The sequence below is a fragment of the Acinonyx jubatus genome, chromosome B2 (genome assembly GCF_027475565.1).
Source record: "Acinonyx jubatus isolate Ajub_Pintada_27869175 chromosome B2, VMU_Ajub_asm_v1.0, whole genome shotgun sequence".
Classification (NCBI taxonomy): domain Eukaryota; kingdom Metazoa; phylum Chordata; class Mammalia; order Carnivora; family Felidae; genus Acinonyx; species Acinonyx jubatus.
Window position 1 is genome coordinate 131520974 of NC_069385.1, and position 11188 is coordinate 131532161.

An 11188-nucleotide genomic window follows, 5' to 3' on the forward strand; every position below is an offset into this window, starting at 1 on the left:
TGTGGCACAGCCCATGCTCCCCTGTCACACCCAAGTGATTTGCTCATTAGTGTGACTGCTTTGACTGAAGGCAGTTGAGTCTTCATCCTCAAGGTAACCACATGCGACTCTTTCCCTTGCCACCTAGAAGACCCTAGGAAGCCCAAGGGAGAAGATACGAATAAGGGAAGAAAATACAAAGACAACATAACTGCCAATATCAAATAAACTACCCAATTCGTTAAGTATGTCTGCACTCCCTATGCCCGGAGAGCCATTGTGCAGGGTTTGGGGGCTGCAACTATAAGCAATAATTAGCCTTAGTCTGGTCTCCAGGCTGAAGCCAGAGGAATCTTTTAAAAATCTAAGTTAGATCCTGGAATTCTTCGGGCCAGAGCCTGCAGAGCGAACGTCAAAGTCTTTTCGATGCTTTAGGAAGCTCTGTGTGATCTGACCTCTGTGACTTGGTCCCCTAGACCTCTCCCCCTTGCGTACTGAACTCTAATGGTGGGGTTGGGATCAGAATGTGGATTGACCCAAAAGGTGATAAAGTGAATTGCTGTTCCCCAAATGTCTGGCATTAGGTACTTTGCACTAGCTGCCACACCAGTCTAGAACATTCACTTCTCTGCCATGCCTTTGTCCAAACATCACCTCCCCTAAAAAGCCTTCCACCACCGTCCTATTTAAAAAGTGTGCAGCCCATATCCACACACTCTGACCCCCTCCATCCCCCTTATTCTGCTCTGCATTTTGTCCCCACCAGTCCCTTCAACTGCTGACATTCTCCATCTTATGTTCATGGCTCATGGTCTGTTCCCCTTCCCCCCACCCCCCACTGGAATGTCAGCAGCACAAGAGCAGGACTCTCGGTCTCTGTCACTCACTGATGGGTCCCAAGCGCCCTGAAACATCACCTGGCACCTAGTGGGCCCTTAATAAATATTGGTTGAATGGAGAAATCAATGTGCTGAAATTTGATCCCTACCTAAAGCTTCACATATGTTAGCAGAATTACTACACTTAACAATCCTAACAAGCCATCACTATGCCCAGTTTTCAGATGAAAAAAACTGAGACACAAAGAAATTCAGAACAAGGCTGTGACCACACAGCCCATAAAGTGGCAGAACCCAGGGTCAAAGTCAGATGTTCTTATTCCAGAGTCCGTAACTTACCTATGAGACACTGCCTGGACCTCAACAGTTTTATAGTTCAGAGGAGGCAAAATTAATACAGGCAATCTTTCAGTTACTAGTTTATCTGCAAGTTCCTCCGTGGAATCCAGCCTTCTGGACTCTTTCGCTCTAATCAAAGACTGAAGGAATTATGAGGAAAAAACAAGGTGGAGAGGAAAGGGAGCTGATAAATGTATGGATTGGGAAGAAGGGCAGACAATATGGAATACAGTTTACCCCCAGTGAAGAATGTCTATAAAGAAAAACAATCAAGAAACATTTTAAGCACTTTGTGAGTAAGTGCGCACAATTTTTAACTCATGGCTCAGATGCGCTTTCAGGTAAAATTAGAATGACTTTGAATGTCATTCACTATATATAACTTCCGTAGGAAAGTCAGTTCATGAAAGAGGCGACCATGATTTGGTTGTACTTTTTGTTCTCACAAGAGGTTATAGATGATGGTAATCAATGCTCATTGAATTAAATATTAAATGATACGTTTTTTGAATGCTACCTGGGAAAAATGTATGAAAAAAAAAAAGATGGTTTTGTTGCTTTTTTTTTTTTTTTCTATTCTATGCACTGAGTATCTTTCTTTCTTTCTTTTTTTAAAGATTTTATTTTTAAGGGGCGCCTGGGTGGCTCAGTTGGTTAAGCGTCCAACTCCAGCTGAGGTCATGATCTCACTGGTCATGAGTTCGAGCCCCGTGTCGGGCTCTGCGCTGACAGCTCAGAGCCTGAAGTCTGCTTTGGATTCTGTGTCTCCCTCTCTCTCTGCCCCTCCCCCCACTCACACTGTCTCTCTCTGTCTCTCAAAGAATGAATAAATGTTAAAAAAAAAAAATTTTTTTTTTAAGATTTTATTTTTAAGTACTTTCTACACCCGACATGGGGCTCAAACTCACAACCCTGAGATCAAGAGTCACATGCTCTACCAACTGAGCCAGCCAGGCACCCCTGGATGTCTTTTAAGATATCAAGAGCAGACTGTTCTTTTAAAGATCGACGTATGCTTTTAGCATAAAAATATATATTACGGTTTAAAAATCTCTTTTATAAATCCAAAACTGCCAAACTCAAAATAGTTTCTCAATACGTTTCAATTTATTTTGATTTCATAGTAGTTTAGGCTTCAGGTTCAATTAGTACTGTGATTTTCAAAATATAAACCCAGTGTTCTCAAAACTGATCCAAAACATTTCCTTTACATCCTCCGAGTCTACTGGCTTCAATGTTGGAAGCATCTCTCTAGATTTGTTGTGCTCTTTAAAGTAGTTTCATAACCACACTTTCTTAGCTGTGAACTATTTCCTGCTGGTGACATCACAGCCATAATATAACTGCCGATGAGGACTTGACCAGATTACCTTAAGTAAATAAGTATGTATAAACAGATTATCTAGCATTGTGCTTTATTTTAGTCCTGATTTCATGGACCCATTGTTTTGAAAGGATCAACAATCTCATCAGTTGCCTGAAATAAAAGCCCTTTCCCACATGCCACCTTGCATAATGGGTCAAAGATGATCAGATTTGATTTTGGAAAGGAAGTTAAGTGACATTATGGAAAGAATTTTTAAAATTTGAACGGAGGCATTTTAAACATTCTGGGTATTTTCGGGGATATCTGATCACCTGAAACAGGTTATTAAAATACACAATGTTCTGAAATTGAATTTTAAAGTTCTGCGATAATCCAGGAGCTGTGGATTTGAAATAGGGACGGTCTTGGCGTTTAGTATGAAAAAAGCAGACAAGGGGAGCCTGGGTGGTTCGGTGGGTTTAGGCGTCCAACTCTTGATTTCAGCTCAGATCAGGTCTTGTGCTTTGTGGGATCCAGCCCTGAGTCATGGAACCTGCTTGGGATTCTCTCTCTCCCTCTCTCTCTGACCTTCCCCTGCTCGCTCTGGCTCTCTCTCTCTCTCCAAATAAATAAATAAACAGAAGAAAGAAAGAAAGAAAGAAAGAAAGAAAGAAAGAAAGAAAGAAAGAAAGAAAGAGAGGAAGGAAGAAAGCAGATGAGACGAGGAGAGCATTTCCTTTCCGTGCTATTTTTACTAATTTGTGTTATTAGGTGATCAGAAATCCTTACTTAAGGGATTAGCCACTGTTGTACTGTTTTATTCCGGTGTTCCAAGAATTCCTTTGGAGTTAAAAACAAATCCTTGGAAAAAGGATCCAATTTTTTTTTTTTTTAGTCCAAAATTACTTCTCGGGACACCAGTGCAAAACATCAGAAACGAGCTAATCCCTTAAGAAAGGGATATTTGATAACTCAATAGCACAAATTAATTGTGAGAATACTCAGGGAATCCAAATGCATTATGATTAATTTAATTCTTAAGAAATACATTGAATAATGTAGTTAATCCCCATAAATGTAACCTAGTGGAGGGAAGGTGGGAGTTGGTGTTCTTGCCCTCCTTTGATTTTATAAGCCAATAATCAGCCTGTAGTTCGAGAAGCACATTTTGCCTCCGCAGTGCTACAGTCGACACAGGCATCCATAAAAGGTTGTGTAAGTGTATAAATGTATTGCAAAGGCACACGTCATTTTCAGTGTGGAAATAGACGGAAACAGGTAGGCACTGGAGACTCCTACGACCCAGTCTAATAACCTCTCCTGTAGGAGGACGACGATGTTCTTCTGATAAAGGAAAAGCCTTGTGTCCCAGAGAAAAGAGCTTGTCTGCGGAGCACATTTAAAGCTGAATGCGTATATTGCCTTTCACGGACCTAATGACTCATTTTATTTTTTTTTCCCCAAGAGGTCCAGAGTTACAAAAGCATTATGTTGTAAGTTGCAGATTCCTCATTACAGAAGTGTTTTATGTTCTGCAGCATTCGGATTAAGCTTCTCCAGTGATATATATGTTTTAAAAAATCAGTGACCAGGTCTAGTTTATGGCCTACTTGGCATGCTTCAGCGAAAGACACTTAGCAAATAAGATTGGTAGTTTGTCACCTATCTTAAATAATATCTTAGCTCCTTATACCACGCAGCTTCTTTTCAAACAAAGACTGTCAATGGTTTCAAGCCCTTTTCAGTAAAAGCATTAGCCGACCGAAGTTAAGTGTAAAGCAGTCTGGAAAGGCACTGTAGGCGAGATGCTGTTCCTCTACTGAAATTAAATACAGACAACCAAACCGTAAAACCAAATTTTCATCAGGTCAACAGCTAGCTGAGTGTTCCGGATAAGTGACTTCGGAGGATATCGGCAATTCTGATGGCTTGTCCACGGAATGGTAACCTCAGAAGGAGCATGGACCATAGGGTATCTTGCAAGCTGCGTGCAGCTCAGACACGAGTTTTTTCTGGGGCAGTCACAACCGAGTGCTGACTGGGAAAAGTACAGCCCGACTTTCCTGTCTTACTACCACCTCTGTCCGTGTGACCTCATGGGACTAAGTCAAAGTCATTGTCCCTCCGTCTGTCCTCTGAAAAACAGCCATTGTCCGTTTCATTCAGATGTCCTGAATGGCCACCCTGTGCTAAGTTCCACAAATATGTAATTCGCGGTCCCGTCCCAATTCCAGAGGAAGTGGCCATCGAGTTGAGGGGGGCAATAGTGAATCACAGGAGGCGAAAAAATAATACACATCGACATACCACAAAAGGCAACCGCAAATGACTACCGAGCAAGCAGATAGCTAAATGACAGATGAGTGGATCAGACAAGAAGCCTTTATGTAGGAAGTGACTTGGAGGTGGGCAGGACTGAGACAGGCAGAAAGGAGAAAAAGCTATTATTACATTTCCGTATTGGTGTGCCCACATACCACGCATGTGCATAAAGAAGGAGCCATATCAAACACACTTGCTGCTCTCCCTAATCTGCTATCCTCGTTCCCCTTTTTTGCGCTCCCAAAAGGCAGAGTGAAGATACAAATGGTCTGCTCAGAGCCTGGAACAGAAAGGAGACAAACAGGGCTACAGCCCAGAAGGAAACTGTGTAAAAGGGTCAAGCCAGAGGCCCGTTCCCAAAGGCGGCAGCAAGGGAACTAGAGCAAGGGGGAGTGCAGGTTCTGAGCCCTCCCTTTCCTCACCCCGGCCTCCCCTGAAGCACTGGCAGCGGGTAGACCAGCAGTCTGGCAGAGCACACCGGTCTGGGGGGAAAGGGGAGGCAGAGTCCGGCTGGCTGGCTGGCCGAAGGAGCAGAACGGGCTCGGAGGGAGACCCGAACGCTCCCCAACGGTCTCTGCCTCTGTCACGGGTTTCAGGCTCATCGTTGTTGATTTTCCTTCAACAAAGAGGAAGAGCCTACCATGTGACAGGCGTGGGGCCGTCTTCATTCTCTTTGCTCCGACAAAAGAGACCCTGGCTCGGAGTAGAACACCACTTAAGATGGCAGCCGTAGGGGCGCCTGGGTGGCCCAGTCGGTTAAGCGGCCGACTTCCCCTCAGGTCGTGATCTCGCGGTCCGTGAGTTCGAGCCCCGCGTCGGGCTCTGTGCTGATGGCTCAGAGCCTGGAGCCTGTTTCGGATTCTGTGTCTCCCTCTCTCTGCCCCTACCCCGTTCATGCTCTGTCTCTCTCTGTCTCAAAAATAAATAAATGTTTAAAAAAAAATTTTTTTTTTAAAGATGGCAGCTGTAGCAACTGAAGGGCCCAAAAGGGGTCCTGGGCCATGGCTTGCTTTGTGTTTTTTTAGGTATCGGTTGATTTTGCGCCACCTATACTTTCTTTATCATCAATGGGAAAAGCAACTGGTGCTTCACAAGCTTTCCGAGGTATTTTGAGACGAAATAGCTAATTCCGACAGGACTGGGGATTCTTGAGAGAAACATGCGATAGATTATGAGTATGATCCTATAATATCATGGGCACTTGGAGCCTCAGGTCACCTCTCTTCTGCATCCCCAGAAAGCACACCATTAAGTATTACAAAAACGTCTCATCTTAGATGCATCCAGTTAATCATACAGGGGAGCCAAAGCGTATGCAAGACTCCACGAAAAAACCACATTTACTATCCCGTGCTCATGATTTTAAGCTGCTACAGGCACAGCACTCACTGATATCCTTCCCGCTGTGACCCATGGCTTTGGCAGGAGAGAAAAAGGCTCTCTACTGGAATCGGTTCGTTAATACCCTTCCAAATAAGCAAGTCAAAAGCAAACGATGACACCCATTAGCGAGCAGATAGCTAAACCAGGAAGTTAAACATTTTCTTAGCACTTTCTTACCAAATGAACAAAGAGGCTATAACAGGATGCACAGCCTTGAAAAGCAAGAAAATTCTCGCACGTGCTACAACACGGATGAACGTTGATGACATTATGCTAAGGAAAGTAAGCCATTCACAAAGGACAAACGTTGTGCGCTCCCCTCATGTGGGATACGCAGAATCGTCAAATAAATTCATAGAGACAGAAAGTAGCATGGCAGTTGCCAGGGGCTGGGGAAGGAGAAATGGGGAGTTAGTGTGTTACAGGTACAGAGTTTCCGTTTGGGAAGGTGAAAAGGTTTGGGGGGTGGACAGGGCTGATGGTTGCACGCAACGTGAGTGTATTAATGCCAATGAACCATACACTTGAAAATGGTTAAAAAGCGGGTCGGCTCAGTCAGTTGAGCGTCTGGCTTCGGCTCAGGTCATGATCTCACCATTCGGTTCGTGAGTTCGAGCCCCGCGTTGGGCTCTGTGCTGACAGCTGGGATCGAGCCTGCTTCAGGTTCTGTGTCTCCCCCTCTCTCTCTGCCCCTCCCCTGCTCACACTCTGTCTCTCTCTCTCAAAAAATGTTTTTAATGGTTAAAACAATCCATTTTAGGGGTGCCTGCCTGGCTCAGTCGGTGGCCATACATTTCCTGATCTCAGGGTTGTGAGTTTGAGCCCTGTGCTGGGTGAGAAACCACTTAATTTTTTTTTTTAATCTTTAAAAGAAATGATACATTTTAGAGTATGTATATCGTACCACAATTTTATAAAAGAGAATGCAATGGAAATGTACAGAATGAGATGATAAGAAGTCTGGTATTTGCCTCCAAATAAGAAAGTGAGAAGGGGCATAAGTTAAGTAAGGGCAAACTAAAATTTCTGTCAATTCTAATTGTTAGAGCTGAGTGATGAGTACGTGGAGGGTGTATACTGTTTGTGTTCTTTTGTTTATGCTTGAAATGTTCCAATAGGAAAAAAAAAAGCTTAAAAAAAAAAAGAAAAGAGAAAAGCCAGAATGTAGAGCATGATCACAATTTTGTTTTCTTTGAAGGATTACCTGCATAGAAATGCATAGAGCTGTACTGCATAAGCATGCATTGGTTTGGGGGAAAAAATGTAATATATTTGAAAGAAAAAGAGTTGTACAAGTAATGGAATAACACCTGACTGCACAGAATTCTAGTACCTTCAGAAGGAGCAGCATGGAATCTGTCTCTAGCCCTGAGCTGAAGTGTGGAGATGTGGTTGTGGGGTTCTGGGGGGGGGGCAGGTTTCTAAACCCTGGAACTCACCATGCTGTTGTCCCTGGTTCCTGCCCTCCTGCACTTCCAGAAACACACACACACACACACACACACACACACACACACACACGCTCGCACATTTCTTCTGTTAGCTCCCCTTCCCCAGGTTAGATTGATGAGTAGAAACTACTAAGCCCTGGGTCGACCCCTGGGAGCAAGGCCAGTGACGGCAATCAGCGGGGCTCTGCCCCAGGCCATCTCTCAGCAAAGAGCCCAGACACTTAGGCTGGAAAGAGTCTCCTCCACCCACCCCGGGGCCAGGCCCCTTTAAAAGGAGCTCCAGAAGAGGCTTCAGTTGTGGCTCTTTACATTATAATCAGCCCAAGGCAATGAAATGGTCTTGATGTGCAAATTTCACATTGAACAATGAATATTGCACCGAACATTTTACATGTACACATACACACACACACATACACACACGTAATGTTAAGTCTTCTGCCCTACCACTTATTGATTTCACAGTCTCCACGAAATAACAATGTGCTGGTCATCCAAGAAGAATCCTATGTTTATAAAACCGTACATCCACCACACCTAGGAAGCGCCGCTCACAGTATGTGGCTGTGAAGTGGAATAGAAGGGTAGGGGTGACGCACAGCCATTATTTAATGAAGAAGGGCAAAATCGCGGGACATTTCCCCTGACAAGGAGAAAAATAAGACCATACGGTAAACTGATTGGGAAGCTCCAAATAAGATCATCTCCAGGACAATAAACCCCAACTGGAAATTGACCAGAGCATCCCGCACCACCCCCCCCGCCCCCCCCCGGGAGACATGCGGAGTCATCCTGAGGGTCGTGAGTGATCCAAGTCTTTGGTGTCCCGATTCCAGTAGGTGATCCTGCCTGTGTGGACAGGGAAAAAACCACCAGAGAGAGATGTCGCTACGTGGGGGGATATTTTCCCAAAACACATGTCATTCATTTTCCATGCAGACTCACTTTTTGCTCTTCAAGGAAGAAGGGCATGATGGGCTTGTCCCCTGAGTGCCCTTTTACAGTGGGTCCTGATCCGGGACAAGAATGCCAAACCTCCCACATCTTTATCAGCTGAGAAAACGAGCTTAGGTGCACCTAAAGGCTCTGGAAGAAGGTTCCTAGTGCCTGTGATAGCTTCTGCATCTGCTGTCCTTGGAAGTGTCCAAGATTGGATATTTCTAAGATTGACTTGATGGGTGGATGAGACGGACCGTTGACCTCCAAGAAACTCTAGAGAAAATAGTGCTGGGGAGCAAATTCTTGTGTCCCTGAATCTGGCCTATTACCAAAGAGCTTAAATGATCCTAAACATCTTAGGAAAGCTTTTCAAATAGAAAGGAAGAGGCAGTAACAACTATCACAGATCCCGCCCCTCCCCCATATTCTGGTCATATTTGAACAATATTATTGAGTTAAATACCTGCCTTAAATACCCCCCAGGGCAATGACCGTCATCATTGTCCCCTATTCCGTGTATGAGGCTGAGAGTAAATTTCCCAGTCACTGACCACATTTCTATGATTCTGAGATCATTCCAAGGGCTGCTGCCTCTGGCACCGTAATGAGCTGGTTTGGGTCCCACGTTCGTTCAGACCTCCACACACCTGACATAAGTAGTTAGGCAAATCACCCGGCCTTTCCAGGCTGAAAATTTCGCATCCGTAAAATGAAGGATGCTGGTAACTTCCAAGTCCTTCCCACACTCCCTTCCCCCTTCTACGAATCCAAAAATAAATATTAGATGCAACTTGGAATTTCTGAGAAGGAGAAATCTGAAACAACAGTTTAGCCTACAGAGCCCACGACCTGAGCCAGAGTCAGTCTTTGAAATGAGAAGTATGCAAAACCACAGGGCAAGACAGAACAAAAGCCCCTCGACAGCATGGAGCTGACCCAAGCCTTTCTTTCCTTCCACCCTTCACCCTGTCCCCAGCCTTCTAGATTCCCTGAGACCTTCCCTTTTCGTCTCCCAGCTGGTAGGTAGGTCCACTTTCCCCGTACCCAGAAACCAAACACATGTTATTCATGGGACTACACGCCATGTGTCATTTGGCCGGGTTTTCGTTTTTTGTTTGTGTGTGTGTGTTTTTTTTAATAAGCTCCCTTATCATGAAACCTCTTTCATTTCAACTTCTCTGCATCCTTCCAACAACTGTATAATGAGGATGCACATAATAAGAGCAAATGACTCCTTTTAAAACGCTGACCTAAAGTTCTAGTGCACTAAAACCAAAATGACTGAAGTCGGGCATATTAGCCCTTTACCCTTTCTATTTTGTATATACGTGGAAACAATTAAAGCCGGGTGGGTTGTTACTTTTTTTTTCCCAGTGTATTATCATTTTGTCTTCCCCCTGGCCTTTTCCATCACATTTCAAAGAGTATACATAATATCAACTGCAGAGTCTCTCCTGTTTCCATTCTCTTCTCTCCTTTCCTCTTAACAACTGTCATCCTTTTAAGATTAGCCAACCATGGGCTATCATTATACCCCAGCAGTGCAGTGAGGTGGGGACAACGGCCACAAACGAGAAGAAAAAAAGGGGGGAAAAGTTGGGGGGGGGGGGCCAAGGGAGGCGTTTAAAGCTCCTCATAAAATTAAATCTTAGATTTCAATTCTCCCTCATATTTTATTGTCTTTTCTTTTCTTTTTCCTGTGGTAAATGGTAATTAGAGTCAATAATCTTTTGCTGAGAGAGCACCTTGTCCTCACAGTGTTTATATCATCATCATCAAAGATCTGCCTTAAGGCCCTGGCGTGTTAATAATTTAAGGTGTGCACAGCCTAGTTATAGCAGGAAGCCTAGTTATTGAGTTTGTAAACCAGCCGATGATTTATGGGAACACCTTGCATGAGTCATGCTCATTAAATAAAATACTTCAGTTTAATAAGGAACATGGGGTAAACAGTTCTTCCCGTTACCGGGTGAGTGTGCAATTGGAGATTGTTGAGTTTTGTCACCGAGTTCACCAATGTCATTTTGTCTTAATTGTGTTAGCAGGGGGCAGGGAGGGAGGGTTGCGCGTCCGCGTGCATCTGTACGCGCACACGGTGTTAACGCTGTCCCTCCTAGAACTTTCCCCTGAGAAGCTGTATCATGGAAGCCAGGTCCTCTGAAGGAGAGAGAATGTTAAATCTCTCTCTAAAAGGCTACTAATTAAGAAACCAGAAATGCTCATGGAAATAAAATTACAGGAAAAAATCAATATACGGTTGTTAAATGTAGCCTGCATTCAAGAACCATAACCATATTTTACTGTTAAACACTACGGCTCACTCATTAGGAATTCCTAAGCAGACTGAGACAGCAAAAGCCAAACCTGGAATCCTGCTCTGTTAAAAGGAAGTGTGCACACGGGGTGTGCTTTTTCTCTTTAATGTCCCATGTCTGAAGCTTTGCAAAAAAAAAAAAAAAATGGAACAATGTTGTTGGATGTCGGTGTGGACCGTTTCCTGACCAACACCGGTCCCGTGACCACTGGTGTTTCTTTCACACCGAATTGGAGCCTGACATTGGCGCTGACACCCCCAAGTCCGCGCGTCTGGTTTCGCGGATTTCTATATAAAGTGAACTTGGATGTTCGGC

The 11188-nt window shown here is 44.2% G+C and overlaps 1 long non-coding RNA gene across 2 annotated transcripts; it reads right to left on the reverse strand.

Moving 5' to 3' along the window:
• Window positions 1-4827: 4827 nt before the first annotated feature.
• On the reverse strand, window positions 4828-5689 carry LOC113593877 (uncharacterized). Of its 2 annotated transcripts, none has more exons than XR_003414241.2 (2): window positions 5426-5689; window positions 4828-5065 (listed from the first exon to the last, which is right to left on the reverse strand). It is a non-coding gene; the product is annotated as an uncharacterized LOC113593877 (long non-coding RNA). The 2 variants fall into 2 exon arrangements; XR_008298180.1 differs by having other exon boundaries at window positions 5264-5689.
• Between the last annotated feature and the right edge of the window lie 5499 nt (window positions 5690-11188).